The sequence below is a fragment of the Balaenoptera acutorostrata genome, chromosome 12 (genome assembly GCF_949987535.1).
Source record: "Balaenoptera acutorostrata chromosome 12, mBalAcu1.1, whole genome shotgun sequence".
NCBI classification, from domain to species: Eukaryota; Metazoa; Chordata; class Mammalia; order Artiodactyla; family Balaenopteridae; genus Balaenoptera; species Balaenoptera acutorostrata.
In genome coordinates, this window is record NC_080075.1 from 59648889 (window position 1) to 59665007 (window position 16119).

Here is a 16119-nt window from a genome sequence, read left to right on the forward strand (position 1 = left end):
GCCTAACTTTCAAAATTTTAATTTCTCATCTGTGAAATAGGGGACTATATTATATAGTGCCAACTAACCACTTAACTCACTCATTATGATAATTTATGATACTCGAATAAAATAATGAATGTGAAAATGCGTGCTAAGTTGTAAAGAATTATACAAACACTAAATATTATTAGGGTTATTTTAGGAGTATCTGGCAAAAGAGAGAAGGCAAAGAAAGTTGTTTTTCCTCAACAGAGGTAAAGAGGACATAAATAATAAATGACTGCAAAGTGTACACGAGCCTTCTTATTTGTGTCACTTACTGTGTAGTTCTGAAATGATCTAAACTGGATTATTAATGTTAAGGAGAAAGAAAGAAAAAACACAGCCACCTTGATGATGGATTGGAGAAATCTGTTAGGTGTGAAGTACAACAGGGTATTGTGGCCATCAGAGGGGACGGCCTAGGAGCTGCAAAGTGGAACTTGGGGAAGGGAAGAATAAAAGGACAAATTCAGGAAATATTGCATGGAATAGATTTATACTAACAATTATACATTGTTTATCTGAAATTCAAATCTAGCTGGATGTCTTGAATTTTTATTTTCTAAATCTGGCAACTGATCCTCCCCTCCCCCACCCCCCTGTGTGGTTCTGGAGGGGCGGCCAATCATAGGGCTCTGCTCATCGATCGCAAAGATTGTGCAGATTCTAGGAAACTCTGAATCTTCAGCAGAGATGAATAAGGATGGAGGACAGAGCTGATCCTCTGATGGCAGTATTCTAGAAAGGCTTTCAGAGTTGCCCTGTTTTGTCCTTCCCTATGTATGGTTTAGCCTTTCTTTTAATTCTGCAAACTATGCTTTTCATTTCCAATCTATCCCTTTCTGTTTCTTAAACAAGTCAGAGTTGGTTTCTGCTGTTTGCCGTCGAAGAGCCCTAACCCATATGTATTGTATATCAATATACCCAAAACAGTATCCAACAAAATGCTGTGGGGATGGGTGGCTGGTAAAGTTGTGGACAGATGAGGAGATTAACAAGGGAGAGCTTTCTGAATGAGGGTCTGGACAAAGGCAGAGAAGAGTAGGGAAAGCGTACTCTGGACCCAGAATCTGGCGAGCGATTACATTTGCTGTACTGTATAGCAACTCATGGCTCTTAAGAAAGGGAGGGACGTGATAAAAATGACATTTGATTTAAAAAATTATTTCTAAAGCTGGTTTTTAAGGGTTTTGTCTAGAGAATACGGCCGGCAAGGAAGTGGGCTGAGGGCCTGTTCTCATGGACCAATAGACTGGGGGTCTGGGCCCAGGCGGAGGTGCAGCAGTGAAATACAGGGGGATCCAGCGAGAAAATGGTGAGAACCAGCTCAGAGGAGACTCCTGGATTTTAGTGGTTTTCTGATCCTGGGGAACATCCAAGTGGGAAGAGGAAAGAGCTCCAACTGGGCCATGAATGACAGTAACTCTGCTTGGGGGCTGCCCTGACCATGGGCTTCCCAGGACCTGCGGCTGCAGGGCAGGCCTGAGAGGAGGGAGGGCGCGGCCCGAAAGGAGCAGCTTTTTAGGTCATGGGGCGCCTCCTTCCAGTTGGCTCGGAGTCTCCACCCTGGGGGAGGGATGTGGTGAGAGTGGAGCCCGTCCCGCAGAACGTGACAGGGGTGATTAAAGGGATGGAAAAATCAGGCCCATGAAGAAAGGTTAAAGGGATTGGCGCTATTTAGCCTGGAGAAGAGAGGCGGCGATGTAATAGGTCCCTTCAGGTCCATGCATGGTTATTAATAGACGCGTGCTAGGCAGCCGCCCCGCGCATCCGGGGAAGGCAGCACCCCTGAGGATGGCGGGGCACCTCCTCAGGACGGAGAGGCGGGGTCTCGAGGGGGGCAGCGGCGTAATTATAAAGGCTCTTTTGTGGTCTCTGTAGTGCCCTCCACCCTCCTCTTTGTTTTTGGCATCTGCCATTACGCCGTGCAAACCACAGCCCGGCCTCCTGACAGCACCAATATCTGCTTTCCTGCGCACTCGGAAGGAACTGTGGCTATAAAATTGACGCGTTAGATAAATACGGGCACAAAGGGTGGACTGTCTCTAGCTCTGCGGAACGTTCTGCCTGCTCTCCCCTCCCAAGCTGGGTAAATCGTCCCATCTCCGGTCCTTGCATCACCCCCAGCCTGGTCTAGTCCAACCGGGCTCCTTCCGACGGCCTCCCCAGGAGTTCGCATTTGCTCTAACTCCCTGTCTCATTTGTCACTTTGGCAACTTGAGAGGTCTTCTGGTTCTTCCCAGGTCAAATGTGTTTCATTTCACTCTTCTTCCTTTAAATGTGGAACTCTCCTTCTCAGCAGGGCAGCCTCTTGCTCTGGGGCCAGGCTGCAGCATCGCACAGGCAGGCCAGCCCGCCACAGCCTCGCCCAGAGGAGGCCAAAGACCCCTCGGTCTAGGCCACGTCAGGTCCCTGCTGCGGTGACCCAGGTCCTGGGCGTGTGGAGACTGTATTTTCCCGATGGACATGGAAGTGATATAGTCATGGGAGGAAGGTCCGTCATGAACCACACATTCAGACAGGTCAGAATTGGAGCTGAGTGACGGGTGGATGGGGGCATGGGAGGAGGAGAGGTGGGGAATGGACATTAGCCAGCGTGTACCATGAAAGTGATGGAATCTGGCTTTCGGAAAGTCCGGAGCTAAAACTTACTCGGTTACGGTTCCCTGTGTCCTAAAAGGAGCACGTCAGGGACTTCCACTCGGCTGCTGGCATAGTCCCCTGAGTAGGTGAGAAGAAACAGGAGGTCAAGTTCCCACGGGGAGGTTCTGTCAGGAAGGAGGGAACTTAGACCCCACCAGCTGCCTTTAACCTTGACAGGAATCACATTCAGCACTGAGAGCTCCTCAGGAGGCTGAAGGAATCAACAGGGACAGGGAAGGGGGACGATGGGAGAGAAGCAGGCACGAAGGCTGCCCTGCCGAGGATTCCTGGGACAAGCTGAGCCCCTCCCTAAACAAGAGAAGATGCTCTGTCCCTTTCCCCCCGTGGCTGTGGAGGTGTCCAAAGGGCAGGTGTGGCTGGTATTGACCCCTGGGCCAGCACCAGCATGAGCACCCAGCAAGCACATGGGGTCCTGAGACTGGGGAGTTAGGACAGTGGGCCTCAGAACCAGGCAGAACTGTCCCACCCTCCTCCAGCTGTCGTGGCCCTCCTCCTCATCTGTAACATGGGCATGACCACGGTGGCTACCTTCTAAGGCTGCTGCGAGTGTTGAGTAGCACTCGGTGCGCTTGGCATCGAGGGGACCCTCAATCCACGTGAGCTACCATTGTACTAACTTATTGTCATCGTGATCTGCTGAGTGGAATTGATGGAGCAGAGGCAGGGCTGTGAACAGGGAACGCTGGACTTCTGAAACCTGATCACTCCTCCTTTTAAGGCCACCCTCTCCCTAGCACTAGCGCCCGGCAGGTCTGTGCCAGTGGCCAGCTTCGGAGGGATCAGCCCCCCACCTTTCGTAGGGCACAGGCATCCTTGGTTCTGCAGAGAGGCGTGCCCGTCTCTGTGCTTGATTCTGCTGGAAAAATCAGAACAATCTCTATTCTTTTCGGTTCCCAGACCTTGAGTATGTCAGCCTTCAGGTTCACTTCCTACATCTCTCTCGTCGCCCGGATCTGCAAGTAATTTAACCTTGTTTTCACAGAGCGCAAAGACGTTCTGCTCGTTTACACTGGAGACAAATTTCCCTCAATTGACGCAATCCTATTGATTAAATAATGACTTTCTTCCTCATTTAAAGGTAATTTCGGTTGCTATCATGACATGGAGGAGGAGTGAATGCCTCTTCTGTCCTGCTGTATGAAGGGCAGGCTGTGAGGGTCGAGTTCCACTGCTCCAGACAGGGTCTTTGCATTTTTCTCACCTGTTCTGGAGTGGCTGAGTGATACCGGTGCCAGGATTCTGTGAGGAGGTTGGCTAAATGTAGACAGATCTCCATCAGGGACATTAAGGGCCTGCATTGGCTTGGCAATGGAAGTCAAAGCTGGGGCAGTGCAGAAGCTCCTTTGTTTCAAAAATGGATTTGCGGGGGGTTGGTGGCGGGTGAAATGGGTGAAGGGGGTCAAAAGGTACAAACTTCCAGTTTTAAAATAAATAAGTCGTGGGGATGTACAGCATGGTGACTGTAGTTAATAATACGTAGTGCATATTTGAAAGTTGCTAAGAGAGTTGCTAGAGATCATAGAAGTTCTCATCACAAGAAAAACAATTTTATAACGCTGTATGGTGACAGATATTAACCAGACTTAGTGTAGTGGTCATTTCACAATATACACAAATATCGAATCACTATGTTGTACACCTGAAACTAATATAACGTTTATGTCAATTATACCTCAATAAAAGGAAACAAAAGAAATTTTCTTTTTTTTTTTTTTAAAGATTTATTTATTTTATTGATTGATTGATTGCTATGTTGGGTCTTCGTTTCTGTGCTAGGGCTTTCTCTAGTTGTGGCAAGCGGGGACCACTCTTCATCGCGGTGCACGGGCCTCTCACTATCGCGGCCTCTCTTGTTGCGGAGCACAGGCTCCAGATGCGCAGGCTCAGTAGTTGTGGCCCACGGGCCCAGTTGCTCCGCGGCATGTGGGATCTTCCCAGACCAGGGCTCGAACCCGTGTCTCCTGCATTGGCAGGCAGACTCTCAACCACTGCGCCACCAGGGAAGCCCAAAAGAAATTTTTTGAATGATTATTAAAGATTATTAAAAAAGATGATTAACATCTAATAAACTATGACCTGCACATAAACTGTCTTGCAAGATCACATCACATGATAGGACATGTCATTTGAGCGAAAGATTCAAAATCAAAGGGAAAGGAAGCATTCATATCAGGAAGAACATCAGCGAACAGCATGTGCTGGAGAGGCACCGAGATGGGGGTGATGGTAGTGGTGGTGGTCAAAGACAGTTGGGTGCTGTTAGCTAAGTCCCTTAACTTCATCTGGGCCCAGATTCCTCATTAGTAAAATAGGGCCAGTTGGATCAGGTGATTTCTTTTTTCTTTTTAAATTAATTAATTAATTAATTTTTATTATTGGGGTATAGTTGTTTTACAATGTTGTGTTAGTTTCTACTGTACAGTGAAGTGAGGTAGAGTTCCCTGTGCTATACAGCAGGTTCTTATTAGTTATCTATTTTATACATGTTAGTGTACATATGTCAATCCCAATCTCCCAATTCATCCCACTCCCCCCACTGCCCCCGGATCAGGTGATTTCTAAGGCCCTTACTTCCTTCAGTGTTCTGTGATATAAAGAAATCTGGAGACTTGGTTATTGTTTGCTTCCATTCCAGGTCTTTCCACTGTGTATTCCAATAAGGATAAGTCCAGAGGATGACATTTGGGGGGATGGGGCCTCTCTCCCATTGTCTTTCTGTGTGACTGGTCTCTCACAAGGCCAGGAGATACCTGGCTGGCTTAGGAGTCACATGGAGCGATAGCTCAAAAGGTGACTGAGCAGGAGAGAGAAGGAGATGGAGAAAACAGAGTCAGTTCTGTGAGTATCAGGATCCAGGTGGAGGCCTGGCCACCTTTGTCCAGGAAGGATGGCCTGAGGGTCAGCTCAGCTCCTCCTTGGGATGGAGGGAGTTGAATCTGAGGGAGGATGAGAGAGCCTGCCATGGCTCCTAATCCTGTTCTTCCAGATGATGCACCTTGGAGAGTTCCCTGATGCTTCCTGTGGACAGACCTTGTCTCCAGAGCTAACTTGTCATCTCCCGGGGAGGGCTGTGTCCTGTCCACTCTTGGTGAGGTCTGGGCACATGGGGAGGCAGGTGAGTGAGGCCTTCCAACTCCAGAGCAGAGTGCTTCAGGAAGTTGTGAGCTGCGCGCTTCTGGAAGCATCTGGGGAAGCTTGCTGTCAGCGGACACTGGCATAGAGGGCCTCCAGGGGTGGGAGGCAAGAGTGGAGGAGGGTTTGAAGACCGTACTTACCCATGTAATAAACATTTGTTTGGTACCTAATGTGTGTGGGATCCAAAGCCAGGAGGCCGCACCTATATTATTTCCTTCGATTCCCAAAACTGACTTCTGAGGGAGGCACTACGGTCCCACTAGATAGATGGAGAAACTAAGGCTCAGAAGAGCTGGTCACGTCCCTGAAGGGATGCAGCAGGGAGCGTCAGAGTCAGTCCAGTCTGCTCTCTACGTCCCATCACAGGCCCCTACATTGGGCTGTGCAGTGGGCTGCAGTTCTCACTCTGACTCTTGCTGGCTGTGTGGCTCGAACAAGTTACCTGACCTCTCTGAGTTTCAGTTCCTTCGTCTGTTTAAGGGTTACACCTACTTTTGAGGGTTGTCATGAAACAAAAATTGGTATCATGTGGAGGTGCCTAAAACAGGGCTAGGCATGGAGCAGGTCATGTGCATGTTTACTTTCTTCCTCCTGCTTCAAGCTGATGTGGTTTTGTGAAGTTGACTGAATAATCAGTCTTACTCACTTTGGGATTCTCAGGGTCTAGCAGAAAGCTACGCATGGCGCAGACACTTAATAAATATTTGTTGAATGAATGGGTACACAGCACTTGTACCTACTGATGCTGGTCACCTGGATACTTAAGAACTTCTAAATGGATGGATTCATGACTTTTCATCTGAATGTTGGATGTTATCCTAGAATATAAGCAGCAAAAATGCTCCAAAACATAGAAACATGAAATTGGTCAGATCTTACTGATGCAGATCACCAGGAGAAATGTGTGGATCAGTGAAAGTCTGCATTGGGCTATATTTAAAGGAAGGTGATCTGTTATTTTCGAATAACTCCAGCTCTGTCACCAGGTTTATTTATTTACCACTCATCCATCCATTCATCCAATCATTCAACAGTGGCCTAGAGGGGCTTTTCGGGCCTCCTTTAATAAACAGGCAAGAAAGATTATCTGGAGCATGTCGGTTGTTTGTAGATAAATAGAGGCTTCCAAACGGCTTATGGGAGCTGGGAAACAGTTTGTTCTCAAGTGTTTTAGACATTCCTCCCATATCCTGCACGTAAGGTTTCTGTGCATCATCTCTGGAGAATCTTTATGCTAATTTACAGTTATATTCTTATCTCCTAAAGTGGTGGAAATGCCGGGTGCGTCCGTCTGTTGCGTGGAAGTGCGTCTGAAGAGGAAGCACTAACACGGGGGGAATCTCATTCTTGAGGTTGAAAATGACTGAAAATGGACTTATGAGGAGTAAAAATCCTTTGAACTGGGTGAGCCTGGGCCATTATTCTTGGAATCAAAAGATGGGTGGAAGAGCTCTTTTTTTTTTTTTTTTTTTTTGATGATTCAGGCATATAGTAATACCTTCAGGTCTTCTGAAACGTACCAGGCTATTTAGTCCTACACTAAAATAACTGCAGGTTTCTATGCTTTGGGGACTCCTATCTGTGTGTTTTGCTTCCCTGTGTCACACAACTAACTCTCACTTTGGTAATTCTCAGTCTACCTATCACCAGCAGTTCTTTTGTCTAATCTGTTGGCTCCTTCTAATATTCCATGGGTCAAAAAAAAAAAAAAGTAATAATGATAACAAAACCCAAACCCAAGCCAAAGAAAACCTGAAAGGTAAGCTTGTTAGAACTATTTATGAAGCAAGAGTTAAAAGGATCTGAGGGGACTTTCGGTAAGCATGTGGCACGACCTTTGGAACCTGGATTTTGGTGTCTGCACTGGCTATTTGGGGGCCTGTGCTACTTCCTTGTTCTTGATTGCAAGCTGATCTCAGGATTGGTGAGACGTAAACTACATGTATGTCTTACCATGGCAACCTGATGGCATTCCTCTGAGGCAGGGATGTGGCTTCGTTTTCTGGAGGAGGGGACTGAGACGGAAGCAGTGTGAGTACTGGCTCTCCGTGAGGCGTGGCCCTCAAGACCATGCTAAGTGCAATGGTGAGGTGGTGTGTTTATTTGCAGATGACCACATTGACTACTCCCCTGTCATAACCTGGAAGCTGATTTTTTAATATTTTGATCAGAGCTGCTGATTTCTTGACCTCTTCCAGAGGCCTTATGGGAGATTCTGGTATCAGAAAAGGAGCACTCAATTAGGACTCAGAGGTTGAGAGTTGCAGAATGGATCTGGCTCTGTGTGGTTGCTTAACCTCTCTGAACCCTGATTGTAAACCGTGAGGGCTTTGGTTAAACCTGACCTTTGCTAGGATCTCTCTAATCTAATAATATCCCGTGTATCTTTGATTTTCTGTGAGCTATGGAGCTGGCTATCTACAGGACTGGAGGAAAGTGGCTGTGAAAGGACAGCCGTCTTCCTGTGGGGAACTGCTGGGGAGCTGGGCTTTCCCCAGAGCATCATGGCATTATGGCATCCTGGTCACGAGATGGGCTTACATCAGGGACTTCCTACACTGTCCCTTAGCGTGTGCCTGGGGTTCTAGGAGGCCTTGGATGGCTTGGAAGGGGCATCAGCTCTTTAGGTCATGCTTCATTCCCCTCGGCATTCCCGTCTGTCTCTGTCTTATCTTCCTCAGCCTTTCCCGGCTGGAACCACCAGCAGGCATGTCCTATTCTGCAGCCAATTCTGACCAAGGCAGGAAATGGATGTGGAGTCTCAGCCTGCCACTGGGGGGGAGGAGGGGGCCGGAATTTGGTCTCATGTTTTCAATCAGTAACAGTCGTGCCTTGGTTAAACCTCAGAGGCGATGGTGCTACCACCGCTCAAAGCTGATAGTAAGTTGTGTTCCTCAGATGTGGGATCCAGAGGCTTAGGCACGACTCACAGGCTCCTGGGTGCCTTCTTCCTGCTCTCCGGTCGCTCAGATCCAAATGAGGATTGGGTGTGTCAGAGGCAGGCTGGCTCCCTGGGCAGCCCCCAACTTCCAGAATTTCTTATGCATCCCCATCCCGCAATGGCATCAGCAGCCATTCCCGAATTCACAATCTGACCGTAGTCTGGTCTAGTATTCTAGACCCTGCCCTCTCTTCCTTGAGACTCAGTTTGAGGCTGGGGGCCTCCCCTAGGCACAGAGGTCTGCTGGGTGGGGTCCCACTGGGGATGGACAGCACAGGGTCCCATCAGTGCCTGGACTCTGCTGGTGTCTCCTCTTGTCTCGGCGGGGTCAGACCCTCAATTGTCACCTGCAGGAACCACACCTGAGCTTGCCTTGAACGGCTGAGCATCTTCACGGGAGTGGCCTCCAAGGTTGGAACAATTAGCCCAGAGTCCCAACACACTTGGTTCCTTAAGCCTGCCTCTTTCATGCCCCTGGAAAATCAAGAGCAGACCAATAAATGCCTTTTGAAAGAATGTCTAAGTTTGTGGAGGTACCATCCTGAGATGTGATTTAGACTTGGGAGGCCCAGGTCTCCCTGAAATCTTCTTGAGGGATTTCAGTGGACCTGCAGTGTAACTAATATCTGCTAAGCCACACTCTTGGCAAAGGTAATATGAGGAAGGTTGTAGAGATGGGAGCTTTTGGTGTCTAAGGAGCAGAACTGAAAATGGAGAAGCCAGGGAGGGTATAGAATTTGTCAGGGTGTCTGCCCAGAGGCGAGTGAATTTGGATTCTAGACAACAGGTGCCGCGCCTCAGACAGAGGGGAACAGGGGTTGCTGCAAATGGTGCTAGGAACATGCACTGCCTGGCCTCAGACTCTGTGCTTGTAAGTGCAAGTCCCAGCCCCTGCTGGCCACAGGGAGTCCCTCCACCTCTCCTCCGGGGTTCACTGTAGGTGGACACCTGCTGCTCTGCCTTACCTTCTCAGTGCCCCCTGAGTTTGCTACTTGACAAGCAGAGCCGGGGTGAGCACTTCCGTCCTGGATGTACTGGGAAAACAGAGCTTCGGAGCATTCAAGGAGGACCCCTGCTGCCTGCCCGGTCCTCTGCCTGTGCTCACCCCATCAGCACCCTGCAGGCAGAGCTGCCTTCCTACCCCTACTCCCATGAGGGGCTGGCCTCAAACAGAGGCAACAGAACTGGGTGCAAATCCGGGAGGCCTCTTCACTCCCTACCCAGTGCCTCCATCAACCCCACGTTGCCCTGGCCAGGCTATGGTTGCTCCCTCTCAGGAAAAGGCTCTCAGGGGAGGGTCCCTCCAGACTCCTCTGAGACAACCCCAGGGGTCCAGGAGGGGAGATCCCAAAGCCTTAAGGAAAAGTCCGGGAGTTAGAGTGGGGTGGGGGAGGGACAGAAGCCCACTAGAAGTTCTGAACCCCTCTTGAGTCTCTGCCTACCCCAGGGCCGTGGGTGGGGCAGCAGTGCCCCCTGGTGGCCACCACCTCTGGGCTCGCCACTGTCCCCACCTCCATGGCTTCCCAGATCTGTCCCAGCTCTTCTCCCAGAGCCCCCATTGCCCACTGTTCTTTCCTTCTGTCCTTTTCTTTTATCTATTCCCTTCACTTTTTCTTTCGAACTCAGCTTTTGCCTTTTGAAACCTCGCTGCTGAAAACCATCCTGTAGGGATAAGATGGATAAACTAGCAAGAAGGCTTTCATAGCTGATAGTGTGCCAGGCTAGCACTATGGGGCGGAGGGTTGTCACCTGGATGGGAGCAATATATTTTTTCATTGTACCATCTCTGTCTCAAATTTCCTCCATCGCATTCCAACCCTCAACAACTGCGTTGTACTGAATGCTAGTCTGCGCCAGTTCTACTCTGTGGGGATCTACTCAGTGCCTCATTTTACTCCTGGTCAGAGGCACCAGTATTCCTGTTGGAGGAGGAGAGGCATGGCTGTGGTAGGATGTGGGCGCAGATGGATCTCCAGCCTGCCTTGCCCCCAGTTCCCCCTCCTCATGCTGGCCAAGATGACCTGGCTTTCTTCAGTCTCAGGGCACGAGATCCTCAAGCTTGGCCACCTCATTCCATAAGGTGGGTAAGAAGCCGCTGCCCTAGTGAAGTTCTGGACCTCACCTTGGCTGCTGTAGGGTCCTGGCTTCTCACCCCTTGCCGGTGCAGCTGCAGAGCACAATGAAGAGCATGTGTGGAGGGGAGGCAGCACCCATTCTCAGGACGGGAGGCCCCCCTCCCACCCCAAATGGGCCCCAAGTAGGGGTTAAAGGTAATAGTTAAAAGTCAGAGGGCTTTTATTTTCCTGAAAAGGAAGAAGCTGAAGTCATCAAATAAAAAGGAGGTTTATAATAGAGCACAAAGCTCTCAGCCTGGGTTCCAGTCCTAACATGGTTAAGCACCCACTTCCTGCCCCAGATCTTAATTCCTCCATCTGTACTGAGGCTGCAGTACCCCCCCAAAGGTCCCTTTTTGTGCTGAAGTTCTGTGGTTCCAGTTCCCTTACTTCTGCACAGCCGGGCAGGCTAGGATGCGGCTTTGATCTCCCCAAACTGGATCCTGTCCTAGCACCAGCTCCCTCCCACCCACTCACATGGATTCTAGGCTTGCATTTTTGCTGGAGTAATATTTTTCTAGTGTTTATTTTTAAGAGGTCTGCATCTGTGGTGACTGTCTCCCATTTGGAAAATTAACTGCTTACAGATGTTGTGTGTGACACAGCACCCTCCCGAGCGGTGAAACCACTGGGGTTTGGATTTCATTTCAAAAGGAAGAGGAGGGAGGAAAAGCTGCACGTCTCTGATGTAGGTGGCAAAACTTCTTGACCTTCTATGAAATGCCCGAATGAGATTGACTTTGAGAAATTGAAGGGTGCAGAATTTCTTAAGGTTTGAGAACCCTAGTGTTAAAAAGCTCTCATTGAAATGGGTCATTTGTGGGATGTTTGTAGCTCTGGCTGCAGAGGAGGAGGCTGGCTGCCTGGCTGGAAGTGAGCTAACTCCTTCTACCCCTGCACACACTGCACGGGCTTCAGCCCTCACCCACCCACTCGGCCACAGTCAGCTCTGGCCAGTCCAGGCAGCAGCTTCCCTTTGGGTCCGGGGTGACTCTCTGAGTTTAGGTAAAGGGCATCCCAGAGCAGAACTCAGCAGATCCTTCCAACTCTGGAGTCCTGAGTGCGCTCATTGGCTCTCCATCCTGTACTGCCCGCCTCCCCACCTTGACCCACCCCCTTAGTTTCTGCTCTCCCTGGCAACTTCTTCCCTGAGGCTTCCACCCCCAGGCATCACCCTGGCTCTTCCTCCCCACGTACAACAGAAAACCGGTCCAGGCCTAAAAAGACATCGCGTGAGTTCCTGAGGGACCCCCGTACAAAGCCTGTTTCTGTTTTCTTACTCACTGGCCACCCCGAACCCCCACCTCCTTAGCAGTTTCTAAATCCAGGCTCAAGAATGGAAACTAAGGAGGAGGGATCTCAGCCAACTCTTTGAGTGGGTGCTTGTGGGTTGTGTGTGTGTGTGTGTGTGTGTGTGTGTGTGTGTGTGCGCGCGCGCGCAGTGTCCGTATATGTTGTATGTGGTGAGTATGGTGTGTACTAGGAGGCTATGGTGTGTGTGTGTGTGTGTGTGCGCGCAGTGTCCGTATATGTTGTGTGTATGTGGTGAGTATGGTGTGTACTAGGAGGCTATGGTGTGTGTGTGTGTGTGTGTGTGTGTGTGTGTGCGCGTGCGTGCACAGTGTCCATATATGTTGTGTGTATGTGGTGAGTATGGTGTGTACTAGGAGGCTATGGGGTGTGTGTGTGTATGTGTGCGTGTGTGTTTGTGCACGTGTGGTGGCATCTGTGTCTGTGAAGAGCAGATAGGGGAGCAGCATCTTTCCCCAGCTGGTGCTCACCCAGGACCAGACATCATTCTTACCTGGATCTGGGACAGCTTCCTTTTTGCCATACTTCCCTCCCTTGGTTCAGTGATTTCTCTGATCTCTGGCAGATTCCTGCTGCCTTTGTCCCGTGAGAGTAACTAAGAATAAATGGAAGTTTGAGCAGGAAAGAACCTTAGAGGCTGTCTTGAAATGATAATGAATCTGATCACTTTCCATGTGAGAAAATTGAGGCGCAATCTGTGCAGTCTGTTGGAATAGCAATTCCATGCCAGTTCCAAGTCAGTAGATTTAAACATGGTAGTAATATTATTTTGTAGTTTTAGTAAGATTGTCTTTATGACAGAGACACCCAAAAACAACAGGAGGAGAATGTATAATATTCCCTGTAGACAGTTGGATTTGTGTTCAGAATATGAAGCTTTAGAAGACCAAACTCAAGCTAGCTACAATTAAAAAAAAAAAAAAAAAAAGGAAAATTAACAGGCACAAAGTTATGTCACTTGTTCAAAATCCTTTAAAATAAATCTGGGAGGAGTAAATTGAATGTAAGTTAAATTTATGATTAGGGATAGTATTGCCTCTTGGAAGATGAAAACTGTTAAGAAAAGCAGTATGCAAGAACTGCAAGTTGCTGAAAAGATTGTTACGTCATACAAATCTTTTTTTTTTTTACATTTATCATAAGGAGAAACATAATTCTTTTGCAAAGAACATATAAATTTATCAGCCATATATATCATTTGGAGGAGTGATGTCTGGTACTAAGTGGGGGCAACAGAGAGAAGGAGAAAGGAGACAAAGGCCAAAGGCCCCCGATGGACAGTAAGACACACACATTAGGGCCCCCTTTCAGTAGTTAGCTGGATGTGGGGAAAACCATCTGAGAAATGCTCCTGGCTGTCCAGGGTTTCCATAAAGTATCAAAAATATCAAACAGTAGATCCCCCTTTAGGCTCCAAATCTGGGACAAAGATGAAGATACTGACAATTTCTTCCCAGGTAATCACCCAGAGAGAATCTTTTCCTACTATGGGAGCATTCTGAAGCCTTTGAAGGGCTTCTCTGGTTGCAAACCATCATCACCTTGATGGGGAAACTGGTCAGACTACCTGGAGCTTTTAAGGTAGTGCCCCATGCCTCTCACGTGCACAGAACAGGACACACAGCTTATGCAAACGTGCTGCTTCTCTTTCTTTTGGTCACCATCTGTTTTCTAGTTTATTTGTGCTTGCCTCACATGATGCCAAACAACCGGTTTGACTGGTTTTTGTTTCACTAAATAGATGCCTCTGACCTATTTGGCATCCTGTGGAGACAGAGCCCAGCACTGGGACACATGGCATGCTGAGGGAACAGGTTTTTTCCTTGGAAGCATGTTTGAATGTTCCTGAATGTTTGAGGTATTTAATATGGCAGGCCTGTAAGGATGTGTTCTTAGTGGTTTCAGAGTAAGTCTGGAAAAAACAACAACCAACTGAAGCAAACCCAGATGGAAAATAATACTAGAAACGGGGTTTTAGTGATGGGTCCCAGGAGGGCATGGGCTGTTGGGAGGGTGCTGAGGGGATCCATGTCCCTTCCCCCCCAGGTCGTGGGCAGTGGCTGCAGAGGGCAGGGCCTGAGAGAAACCAGGACCAGGGGCAGAGGGAGGGGCTGGTGGTCTTGGCCAGCTTGAGTATCAGTCTTTAGAGGACATCCAGACATTGGTGGACCACATCAGAAATATGGCTCCCCATTAACTCAGTATAATTCTGCTCCCAGTTCCCATGTGAGGCGTGTCCTACAGTTCAACTCATTTCTGACACTATCTACTTGGATACACTACCCACAGGTTAAGGGCTCAGTCCTACAAGACTGTCTCTCCACCCCCTTCAGATGCCAAGTGAAAGTCTAGGTTGTCATCTGTGCCTCTGACCTGCCAGCTATAGATCGGAGGTTCCACCAACCCCCTCCTTGGGTTCGCTTAATTTGTTAGAGCAGCTCACAGAATTCAGAGAAATATTTTACTTACTAGATTATCGGTTGCTTATAAAATAATATAACTTAGGAAGAGCCAGATGGAAGAGATGCATAGGGCAAGGTATGTGGGAAGGGGCACAGAGCTTCTGTGTCCCCTTTGAGTATGCCACCGTCCCCAAATCTCCACGTGTTCACCAACCCAGAAGCTCTCTGAACCCTGTCCTTTGGGTGTTTATGGAGGCTTCGTTAGGAGGTACGACTGAGTAAATCATTGGGCATTGGTGGTTGAACTCAATCTCCAAGCCCCTCTCCCCCTCCCCGGAGGTCAGGGCAGTGGAACTAAAAGGTCCAATCCTCAAATCACAAGGTTGGTTCCCATGGCAACCAGCACTAACATCAGGTGCTTTTGAAAAGTCACCTCATTAACAGAAACTCTAGTGTGGTTGAAAGGGGTTTGTTATAAATATCAAGGCACGTCTATTGCTCTTATCATTTTGGATATTACAAGGGTTTTAGGAGCTCTGTACCAGGAACCATGAAAAGGCCCAGTTATGTGTATTTCTTATTATAAATCACAATATCCCACTCAGGTTCCTACATATGCAAACGTAATATTTTATTTGCATAGCACTTTAAACCCTGAGTCTAGCCATTGATAGTTGCTTGATGCTGACTTTTACAGTTGCTATAATTCTGCGACAAGTTGGCCAGATATGTTTGCTAGTTACAAATGATTGATTTTATTATGCAAATTCAAACTGCTTTAATATGTACCCCCCTACTAAATTTTTTGGTTTGGAGCATTACCTGTGATATATATCTTGTCTTCATCCTGAAGAAAGAGGTATAATATTTTTATTAATGTAAAATAAACATGTAACCAAATGTTAAACAAATGATGAAAAGAATAGCAAAGCAATGGCATACTTACTATGTGCCAGTTATTTTCCATGTCATTTCATAAATGGACCACAACAATGCTGTGGGGTAGGTATTATTATTCCCATACTACAGAGGGGAAAATCAAGGTTCAGAAAGGATAAGTAACCTGACTTCAGGTCATGCAGCTTTTAAGTGTCAGAGCTGGAGTGCCAACCCAGGAGGCAGGACTGCGGAGTTCTAACAATTAACCCTGCTGCTATATTGCTTCCAAATATTAAACAAACAGACAAACAAAAACCCCAAAATGTTGATTTGAAGAGTAATCACATTGTTAGCCTGTCTGGGCGTCAGTCTGCATATGTTCCTTGGGCTGATGCCATTAGGCAGAAATGCAGAACCTTGAGGAAGTGACAATATCTTGAATGATATTGAAGAGAGAATATTCATGAGGCAAAGCAGGGCAGAGAGTCAGGCCGGGGATAGGATGGATTTTCTGGTGGATCCACAGACTCTCAGGAAGGGTGTCTTGAAGAATGTTGTGTTAGGGTGAGGAGGGATGAATCCAGGGCTCTCCGGAGCAAGGTAAGGGAGTGACTTTCTCCTGGGGGAGGTGAGGCCAGGGGCTAGGGTG